The sequence below is a fragment of the Hemiscyllium ocellatum genome, chromosome 17 (assembly GCF_020745735.1).
Source record: "Hemiscyllium ocellatum isolate sHemOce1 chromosome 17, sHemOce1.pat.X.cur, whole genome shotgun sequence".
NCBI classification, from domain to species: domain Eukaryota; kingdom Metazoa; phylum Chordata; class Chondrichthyes; order Orectolobiformes; family Hemiscylliidae; genus Hemiscyllium; species Hemiscyllium ocellatum.
Window position 1 is genome coordinate 75,703,684 of NC_083417.1, and position 12,006 is coordinate 75,715,689.

The following is a 12,006-nucleotide window of genomic DNA, read 5'->3' on the forward strand; positions in this document are numbered from 1 at the left end:
TCTCTGACTTCGACCGGTTAGCCAGTTTTCTATACAATTGGCCAAATTTCCCTCTATCCCATGCCTCCTGACTGTCCGCATAAGCCTACCATGGGGAACCTTATAAAATGCCTTACTAAAATCCATGTACAGGGACTTACCTGCCCTTACATTTTCCAACATTTTCAGCATATCCTCTTTCATAACATCAACCTGCTCAAGCATATCAGCCTGGTTCATGCTGTCAACATGTCACTTGATTACATTGTACTCGATCTGTCACTTTTTAAAAATCTCTCATTCTCTTAGTCTCTCAATGTCTCTTTGTGCATATATTCTATCACCTACAATTCTGTCTAACTTTGTATCATCAGTAAATTTGGCTACCATGATTCTTATACCCTTATCCAATTTGTTCGTAAGTCATACGGAAATGCGAAGCCCTAATCCATATCCTTGTTGGACATCACAGGTCACATCCTGCCATAATAAGTCCCTGTCCATATCCCAACTTTCTTTCGCCTACCACTTAACCAATTTCCTAGCTGTATCAGTAACCTTCTCCCAGTTCTATGGGCCCCTGCTGTAATCATCAGTCTGATTTGTGGGATTTCATAAAATGCCCTTTTGAAGCTTACAGAAACAATACCTACAGATATTCCATTGTTGTCCACTTTCGTCATCTCTGCAAACATTTCAAATAATGGTTGTCACAAGCAACCATGTATACAGGGAATTTGCCATTAGCACAGAACGTGCTGGAGAAACATACATGTTTGGCAGGATACTTAAAGGGAGAAGCAAAATTTGAAATTAAATATCGCTTTTGTCATGATAAAAAAAACAACATAATTTGTGCTCGCAATTCATTGAAACTGAGGTGCAAATGCACAAAAATACGTCTTTGCTGAGAACAGATAATTCAATATCAAAATGGAGAGGTTAGAGTGTGGAGTGGTCAAAAGGTTATAATAGGAGGTTCTTGGAGTTAGAGAGAAATGGAGGAAGATTTCAAGGTTTCTGGAACTTGTGGTCCTCAACAAAGTGAAACAGAATGAAATGAGACAAATAAAAAATGAAATTTGGACCAGTACAACTTTGAGATAATATGAAGCATAATGAGAAAGAGTGAAGTCGAGAGCGTGCATTTGGCTACACACACCACAGAGTGTGGATCTCAAATTACAGTGGGAAGCAGCAGTCTGTGGGATGCTGTATGCCTCGGAGATACCTGTACATTAAAAAGATGAAGCATGGAACTTCAGTTGAAGTAAAACAATGCTGGATCATCACTGAGGAAGAAGTCACTCTGAAAGTGACTGTTGGAAATCAAATATCAAACACTAGGAGGGAAACAGAGAGTAATGAATTTGAATAGATTTAAGAATTTCAACTGAACTCCTGTTTTATCGTGGAGCACAACTGTTTCAAGGTGGGCCTACACAGGAAAGAAGTGGCAGAACACTGATTAACAAATCACTGTGCAAAGAAATCAAAATACAAAATGAATGAAATCGAAATACTGTGGATGCTCAAAATCTTTCACAAAAGAAAATACATGTCTTGAAGAACACAATAGGTTCAGTAGCATTTGTGAGACAACAAGGACAGTTAACATTTTACACCTGATATAACTGTTCTAAGGAAGGAAATGTCATATTTGCCTTGAAGGATTTCCTTAATTTCTCTTTCCATAGATGCTTCCAGATCTACTCCATGTATTGAGTGTTTCCCCCTTTATTACAATGTTAGCATTACCCATATGGAAGGGGGTTGTGTTTGGAAGTCAGCCATGAATGTTGAAAGGTATTGACACCCAGCTAGGGGTTTGTCTAGAGACTTCACATATTGAGCTAAATCTTTAGGAATTGGTTGACGAAAAGTTGGTATTGGACGAATGGAACTTGTTAGACCTACACCTGGGTCTTCACGAACAATCAAGAAGCATGATACCATTTGCAAAAAAACAAGTAAATATCATTCAATCCTGCCATTGAAGATGACCAAATGAACAGCAGATGATATGAATCAGAAATAAAAATAGAAATTGCAGGAAAAGTTCAGGAGCTCTGACGGCATCTGTGAAAAGTAATAAGAGTTAATGTTTCAGGGCAAGTGATTCTTCCTCATAACTTTGAGCCAAAACAGTACCTTTGATTTCTTTCCAAAGGTGCCGGCAGATCTGCTGAGCTTTTCCAGCAATTTCTGTTGTTTCTGGCATTGAAGGTACTTCGTTATCTGACTCTGACACATTCTCAAACCGAAATGCCTCACCATCAGAACCTCACCTGCCATCTCAAATATCTCAATCTAGGAACAATTAATTTGATCACAATCTACTTATCATCCATTGGCCTCTGGGAGGTGTCCACTACCTTAGCAAAATGCTGGTTTAATTTATAGGCAGAGCTTTTAAATTTCAAACCTTCCTCTCCGTGAAAGGCATTTCGGTTCATTTTCAACAAGGAACCTTGTCTGAATAATTTAATCTTGCCAATCTCAGGTCTTAAATCTTCGTCAAATTACACAAGTGATTTGTTTTATTTTACCGAGTACCTGAAATATGTTTCTCTTGACTGAATCAATTTCTCCCCGTCTCTCCCTAGGTGCCCAGTGCCTAGTTTCACGTATTCTGGAAGCAAACTAGGGGGGCCCTGTCCATTTCAAGATTAAACATTTTTATTTTTTTCTACCTTTCGCTGTCAAATTCCTTTCCGACATTACCACACCCACACTAACAAGATCATTATCCACAACATTCAGTTTGAAAACTAACAGCAATCTTGCACAGTGATCAAGTCAAGATTCTAGGTTTTAATTTATAGAGAACAGGTTCTTACCTCCCCTGAAAACGGCCTTCAATCTATTTTGTTCCATCAAATTATCTGAAGGACAAATTGAATCATCAGTCATGATCAATAACTAATATTTGTCAATTCATATTGTGTAGAAAATTTGAGCAAAAAAAATTCCGTTGGGAACAAAGTCGCCAGTAATCAATCTAACTTGATAATACCTCAAATGATGTACATCACTCTTGGAGGTTATAATCCACCATCACCACTATCACAATCACCAATGCTTGCCTTCATTCGATGGGGTATTGAATATAACAGCTGACAGGTGATGTTAAAATTGTACAAGACTTTGGTTTAGTCGCATTTAGAATGCTGTGTACAGTTCAGGTCGCCACGTTACCAAAAGGATGTTGACGCTTTGGAGAAGGTGCAGAAAAAGGTTTACAAGGATGCTGCCTGGTATGCAAGGTGCTACCTATGATGACAGGTTGTGTAGGTTAGGATTGTTTTCATTAGAGAAACGGAGATTCAGAAGGGATCTGATTGAGGTCTACAAAATCACGAAGGGTATACACAATAGATCGTGACAAGCTTTTAACCAAGGCAAGGGATTCAATAACAAGAGGTCACACGTTCATGGCGAGAGGTGAAAATCTTAAGGGGGCTTCAACCGCAAAGTACTCTACACAGAGGATGTTGCGTGCCTGGAACGCATTGCCAGCAGAGGTAGTAGAGACAGACACGGTAGATTCATTTAAGGTTCGGCTGGACAGATACATGAGTAGGCGGGAGCAGAGGGATGCTTAGTAATTGGGCGATACGTTTAGACAGTAGATTTTTATTGGCTAAGGCATGGTCGGCCGAAGAGCCTTTTCCTGGGCTGTAAATGTCCTTTTTTTTTGGTCTTTACTGATAATGCCCTTTCTGAATTCTCTCTCCAACTCGGGGTTGACGTTGTTACTTGATTTTTGTTATTCCTAAGTTACATGCACCGGCTTACAGTCCTTCAGTTATTCCAGGTTTTTTTTTAAAAAACTATTTGATAGTTTTTATTGAGCAGAAACCTGCGCAGTTCCCGAAAACTGGGGTCATTTCAAACTGCAAAATTTCGAGTGCTGCATTTTCAACGTGGGTTCGCATATCGTGATTTCCATTACGCAAGTTGCTTGTTAGATGTCATAACCATCTGCGAGGTCCACCACATGTATTATATCCAAATTAAGCACATGAAGCTAATGTGTTGCCTAAACACCTCAGTTCACCATGCCTCAATACTTCCAGTAAAATACCATCTTTTGCTAGGTACAGGCATATATATGATTTTGTATCCTTTGAGTTTTTCACATGGATCAATCTCAATCTCATACAGACTACGAAACTGTGGAATTTATTCAGTCTGTTGTAACGCTTTGGATGTCTTTGATTTGGCATATTCTTAAGAAAATGTCGCACCCAATTATTAGGATCTGATTCCCACCTTGTATGCAGCTCCGTTCCAGATAGTTTATGTAGCCAGCCTCTGCTATTAGCTCAATAATGCATTTGAGACCAGCACTGTGACTCCATGATTAACACTGCTGCCTCACAGTGCTGGGGACCTGCGTTAGATTCCAACCTCGGGCAACTGTCTGTGTGGATTTTGCACATCCTCTCCGTGTCTGGATGGGTTTCCTTCCACAGAATTGGCCATGCTAAAATTGCCCAAAGTGTTCAGGGATGTGTAGGTTAGGTGCATTAGTGAAGGGAAATGTAGAAAAACAGGGCAGGGAAATGGGTATGGGTGGGTTACTCTTCAGTGGATCAATGTGGATTGTTAGGCCGAATAACCTGTTTCTGGAATATCAGGATTCTATGAGCTTCTATTTCAGGCGCCAGATGCCTTCTGGTCAAGTTGATAGAAAACCTGCTGTATCTCCAAAGCGTATTGCCTCATCATTCATTATTCATTCCATTTAGATGATAGAGAATACTCTTTATGCCGGATGTACTCTGGGCTTTCTGAAAGGTAAGAGACAGTCAGGTCTGCAGATGCTGAAGATCAGTGTTGAGATTGTGTTGTTGGAAAAACGCAGCAGGTCAGTCAGCATCCGAGGGGCTGGAAACCTTCATCGGGAATGAGGGCTCTTTCCTGAATGGTACCTTACTTATTACTTTGTCCCAATAAGGTAGACAGAGCATCATACTAAAATTCTTATGCTTGTTGATGGTTATTCATGTCAAATCCATTTTTGTGTTTCTTTCACAGAAATCCAAGGCACCCAGATACCTGATGTACATGGCATTTCAAGACTTGAATAGGTATGATAATTTTTCACCATCCTAGCAAGTTCTAGGATTTTCTATTTTTCTCCCTTTTCTGCCAGTTCCAGTCTCATAAAGACTTGCTTGTAAATTTTCCATGATGTCTTGACACAATGATGCAGTTTTCCAACTGTTATTTTCAAGGACATTGTCCAATTGCCAAATTAATTGTGTGGCCAGCATTTATCATCTTTGAAGCACCAGATACATTGCAAGCCCTGAGTCTTTTCTGTTGAAAACTAATGTGGACAAACCTGTGTCAATGTTTGAGTTTGTCAGTGCTCATGCTTCAAAATCTTCAGCTTCTTGGATGACTGTGTTTGTGAATGTAAGACAAGCTCATTTTGTTTGAACAGTGAGCTAAGGTCTTCCCTCCATGAATTGCAGTCTTTACGAAGATGAGATCAGAGTAATGCAGAATGATTGTTCTTTCCGAGCATGATCATGCTGAGATCATCAGTGAAATATTTCTGAATTGAATGAGTGTGTGTGTGTGTGTGTGTGTGTGTGTGTGTGTGTGTGTGTCTGTGTATGTGTGTCATATTTTCGAATAAGACAATTGTTCTTAACACATGGAAGTGAATCAAAATGCCTTGCCAAATAAAGTCAAATAATAAAGCCTCAACTGATTGATTAGGCTGTGGTGGGAGTTTTAATCAAGAAGAAGGTTATGCTTTTGAATATTTCGTCGAGATGTGATTCGTGTATTACTGTATCACGTCCAGTCGCTATGTCTGTATTGTATACTCTGATTTCGACCTAACATTATCCCATGCTCTCGTATTGTATCTAGTGTGTTGTAGCATTCCCTGAATTGAATGCTAATGGCAAAGTGCTTCGCTATATCAGTGAAACCTGAAAATTTTAAACGTGTATCACTGTTCCTCTCCACACTTTATGGAGGAGCATTCAGACTTCAAACCTGTAGGTTAGTCAAAAAGTCAACTTAACAGAAACTTTCTGGGCGTAGCAATTAATGAAAACTCGAGGGAAAGGGCTTGCCTGAATACATGCTCTTTGCTGTTGCTGAAGGCTGACAAAGCAGTTGCGACTTGGATGCTTGCGGCCATCCTTCTTTACAAGATTTTGCCGTGACTGAGAGTTTAGGACCAGGGGATAATCTCGGGATGGAGTGCTTCCAGGTGTGGTGCGAATTTAGGAATTAAAGCAGGTTGGAACACACTTGTCAGCTTTTGCCGAACAATAATTTTGAGTAAAAATCACATTTTGATTTTGAATATACCTGTACAAAAAGTGATAGAAGTCTTGTTTCTTTTATGTTTGTCCAGTCTCCTTGTAGGTCTTGATTGACAAAACCATTCATTTCATGAGCTTTAGAGTAATTAGTTGCTGAGTTTTAATTGCATCACTCTAGATCGGAGCAATACTTTGAACAATGACTGTAGAGAATACATACTGATTATATTTTTAAATAAATGCGTTAAGCTGCACAATTTACTCGTTAAAAATAAAAACAAAAAGTGCTGGAGAGACTGAATTGCTCTGGCAATCTGTGGAGACAGAAACGGAGTTCACATTTCGTGCCTGGAATGGCTCTTTTCCAGAAACTGCAGTAATTTGTTCCTACAGCAATGTGGTGGACTGTCCACTGCCCCCACCTCCCCCAACCCCCCCACCCCGGGAAAGTTGGGATTGACAATGAACTCTGGACTCATCAGTGAAACGCACATCCTCTGAATGCGGAAAAAGGAAACATCGAAACCTCTGCACTGCCTGTTGGAATGACACCACCCTAACTTGGCATTTCAATGACCCACCTTGTTCCCAGGCTAATATTTCTCTTTGGCTTGCTCCAGTATTGCAATGAAGCTTAACACAAGCTGGAGGAACAATTCATTTTCTGCTAAGTTAACAATCACACAATACCAGGTTTTAGTCCAACAGGTATATTTAGAAGCACTAGCTTTCGAAGCGCTGTTCCTTCATCTGTTGGTTTGTGGAGAATAAGATTGTAAGACACTGAATTTATAGTAAAAGTTTCCAGTGATGTAATTGAAACTATATATTGAAAAAGATCTGGATTGTTTGTTAAGTCTCACATCTTTTACATACTTGAAGAATTACATTTTAATCTCTTCAAGAACTGAATGAATCCATGTAAGCTTCTCTAACGCCGTTTTTAAGACTAGAATCAGTCAGACCATTGCGGCACAGACAGCCTGACAGGGGTAACTCACACCTTCCATGCATTATCTGGGCCAACATGACACCGATTGTTAAAGTTGACTTGAGAATGCAACTTTCAAAAATAGTTTTGCATTTTACATATGAAAGAACTGAAACCAACTTGGTCATTCTAAAAGAGGAAAGACTTAACAAACAATCCAGGTCTTTTTCAATATATAATTTCAGTTATACAACACTGAAAACTTTTATTATAATTTCTTTGTCTTACAATCTTATTCTCCACAACCACCTGATAAAGGAATAACGCTCTGAAAGCTAATGTTTCCAAATAAACATGATTTACTATAACCTGGTGTTTTGTGATTTTTAATTTTGTACACCTCAGTCCAACACTGGTGTCTCGAAATCATTTTCTGCTCCGGACTTTACAGCCTTTAGGAGTCAGTGCTGAGCTGCACCACTTTAGACTACGGTCTTCAGACTCTATTTTAATTGCTTCATCCACCAACAATGGCCTTGTCAGGTCTTGCTGGCTTTATTCTCAGTAAGGCAGAACCATTATTTCCACACAGTGAACACATACCATGCACAGCTCCATCACCCAACCATCACTGCTGGTACTTAATATGTCTTTTTTTTTCTGAGAACTCTCACAATCAGTTTCCCTTGCTCCTCCTCCCCCTCTGTCAGACCATAATAAACACCACTTTAAGGCTCCATTCATACTGAACAAAAAGTAATTCGTTTCCCCCTCCACAGATATTCGAGTTTCAACTTTCAACTTCCAGGCATTTTGACTTTCTACAGCATTTTTGCTTTGAGTTCATATTTCTACCACAGACCGAATTTTACTTTTACATCAAATTACAAAGAACATCGCAGTATATAACATCACAGTTGGTTACAAGTTATTGAGTCTGTGATTTGTTTTCCCACTGATTGAACTGTCTCTCTAACCTTGAAGCTTCCTTGAAATGTTGTGACCCAGAAATCAGTGAGCCTGCAGAATTCACTCATTCAGCAGGTTGTTGAGGGCAAACCATTGTGTTTTCAAGAAGGAGGTGGATGTAGCTCAAAGGACGTAGAGGAAGGTAGGATTAGAGTATTTAGGTCAATGATCAGCCATCATTTTATTGGATGGTGGAGCATGTTTAAGGAATAGAATGGCAGATTCCTGCTCCTATCCTCTATGCGTCCTCCTCAGAACTCAGAACCAACACCGAGTTTGTGTGTGTCAAGCAAATTTCAATCAATGACAATATAATACACTATATCCTACGCACTTCAGCTTAATTTATTCACATCCTCTTACAAGTAAACTTACCAAACGCCTTGTGAAAATCCAGCTACACCCCCATCGAACGATTCTCCCTCATCTATTATAGTAGCGAAGCTTTAAAAAGCTCCAGTGGATTTGTTGAGAATGATTTGCATTTCATAAACATCTGCCACCTTTGCCTAATCCTGTCAATCCTTTTCAAATATTTCGAGATAATTTCTTTTATAATTTATAAAACAATATGTGGCAGAAATTAATTTTTGCACCAAATACCGTGCACATTCATGTGAAGAATTATTTTACCATTAGCCCTCCTCCTATTTATAGTTGTTATCTATTTTCCCCTGCAGTTCTCTCTTTAGATATTGTTATGTAATGCCTCCATATCTTCCGACTATGGTAAGTATACATTTACCCTCATCCAAATCCTCCTCGAGCTCTCATCCTCCAGATCCACCCACCCCATGCGCATGCGCACGCACCCACACACAAATGAACACACACATGAATTAGATTAACACATTATCCAACAGCTTCAGTTATTCAAATCCCCTACAGACAACACCCAGTGCCATTCAAACGAAATCTGTCCCACTGGATCATCTCTCTACTGTCCAGTTCTGATACCGTTGCTCCCACAACCTGAAACCAATTCGCAACATGTAATGAACCATGTATTTTTCCCATTGACTTATTTTTCATAGATCAGTTTGCGTTTTGGTCAGGTCCTAATCCCAAGAATATTTCTTTGCAGGTTGTACTTTTCTAATTTAGTTTGCAACTCTTCAAAATTTTCAGCACAATCACCAGTACAGTCCTATCAATGTCATTCTTCCCAACGTGGGTGAAGACATCTGGATTCCTCTCATCCATCTTCAAGTTCCTGTCTAACCCGAGCAGATATCCTTGAACTTGACACTGGACAGAAAATGCAGTCTTTGGACCACTCGTTCACTGATGTACAGAACAATATACATTCCGCTAATTGTATTAAAATACAGATGAAATAACTGCAGATGCTATATATTTGATTTTTTAAAAAGTGATATTTCTGGGAGAAACTCAACAAATCTGGTAGCATATGTGGAGAGAAAACAAAACCCAGTTAACCTTTTTAGTCCAGTGAGCCTTTGACAGAGCCATAATTGAAATGTTCACTACCACAACTTCATTTCTATTTTGTCTCCCAACTCGAATGCCCTGTGTTTGCAGGTACTGTGGTCAGTTTCATAATCCTCCTGTTTCTACCACCTTGTTCTTTTTTATTCCCTCACAGCTTTCAAGCTGTATGTATAACTGTTTCTCTGGCTGAGGGTCCTTCACTGAAAAATCTGTGTTCCTCTTAAGTACCTCACCTGAAGTCGCACACTCCTGTCGCTGCTAACACATCAACTTTGAATGAGCTGTTCTGAGTAGTTTGACAACCCAATGGAACAAAGTGTTAACTGAACTTTCCCCTTCCCTGGTGTAATGCAATGACTTTAACTCAGAATCTAGATCAAATGCAAAGGTCTTTGAGTTGGAAGCGCTCCTACAGTTATGTTTGCAATAGACTACATTGGTGCTCACCAGCTTCAACATTTTGCAGTCGCAATACATCATCCATCCTGGCATCACTGTTTTATTTGATTTAATTTATACATTACTTCACTTAGATTGCTGACTTACAAGAGATAACACAAAGTGTCACTACTGGAAGATTAGAGATAATAACATCAAATTCTTACAGGCACAGATCAGCGTCTAAACAGCGTGGCTATTGTCGTGAATATTCTCCTAAAATCCATTCTAACTAATCAGTGTATTGCTGTACAATAATGACTACTCATCCTTCTATGCCATTGAATTTAATCCGACTATCAATTGTAGGACATTGTATTGTACTTAGTATCTTCGAAACTTAATCAGATTAGTACTGAGTCTAATTTGCTATTGATAATTGCCTATCTTGATAACATTGATTTCATTTGTATGTAGTGACCTCAGCTGTATGCATACCGAAGCCTTAACATCATCTAGCATTTGATGAGATCAATAGTGGGCACAAGATTCCAAGGACGACCGATTACGAAAATCACTGCGGCCATTCCCCTCAATAATAAGTATACCATTTTGTTTACTGTTGGAGGGTGGGAGGTGGGACTTACCAAGGGAAAGCAGTGGGAGACAGGGCTCTGGCATATAGTCTGACCCTGCTGCTCAGAAGGAAATGGGGAAGAGAAGCAAGAAGTATTCTGTGGGGACTCCATCGTTAGGGGGACAGATAGCAGGTTCTGTGGGGACGAGAGAGACTCATAGTCGTGCTGCCTCCTTGGTGCCAGAGTTCATGATGTCCCTGATCGTGTTTTTGGGATCCTTAATGGGGAGGGGGAGCAACCCCAATTCATGGTCCACATAGGCACCAACGACATAGGTAGGAAAAGAGATGGGGATTTAAGGCAGAAATTCAGGGAGCTAGGATCGACACTTAGAGCTAGGATTGTTGTTCTGCCGCATGCTAGTGAGGCGAGGAATAGGGAGAGAAAGGAATTGAATACGTGTCTACAGGGATGGTATAGGAGGGAGGGTTTTGGATTCTTGGATCTTGCGGCTCTTTCTCTGTTAGTTGAGACCTCCATAAGCAGGATAGTCTTCATCTGAATCAAAGGAGCAGCAATATCCTGGGTGGGAATTTTGCTAAGGGCTATTGGGGTGGGTTTAAACTGGCAGGTAGAATGGAAACAAAATTGAAGTTCAAGTACAGAAAAGGTTGAGAGTAAGCAGCTCCATAATCAAGTTTCAGGGACACAACATGGCACCGGCAAGCAAGAAGTTGGTTTGAAGTTTGTCTAATTCAATGCCGGGGCATCCGGAATAAGGTGGGTAAACTTGCAGCATGGGTTGGTACCTGAGACTTCGATGTTGTGGCCATTTCAGTGACATGGATAGAGCAGGGACAGGAATGCTTGTTGCAAGTTCCAGGATTTAGATGTTTCAGTAAGAACAGAGAAGATGAGAAAAGAGGGGGAGGTGTGGCATTGTTGGTCAAGGTCAGTGTTACAGTTACAGAAAGGATGTTTGGAGACTCGTCAACTGTGGTAGTATAGGCTGAGGTTAGAAACAGGAAAGAAGAGGTCACCCTGTTGGAAGTTTTCTGCAGTCCTCCAAATAGTTCCAGAGATGTAGTGGAAAAGATAGCAAAGATAGGAATGAGAGAGACAGGGTAGTTGTCATGGGGGACTTCAACGTTCAAAATATTGACTGGGAACAATATAGTATGAGTACTACAGATGGGTCAGTTTTTGTCCAGTGTGCAGGAGAGCTTCCTGACGCAGTATGTAGACAGGCCAACAAGGGATGAAGCCACATTAGATTTGGTACTGGGTATTGAGCCTGGCCAGGTGTTAGATTTGGAAGTTGGTGAGCAATTTGATGATAGCGATCACAATTCTGTTATGTTTACTTTAGTGATAAAAAGGGGTAGGTGTATACCACTGGGCAAGAGTTACAGCTGGGGTAAAA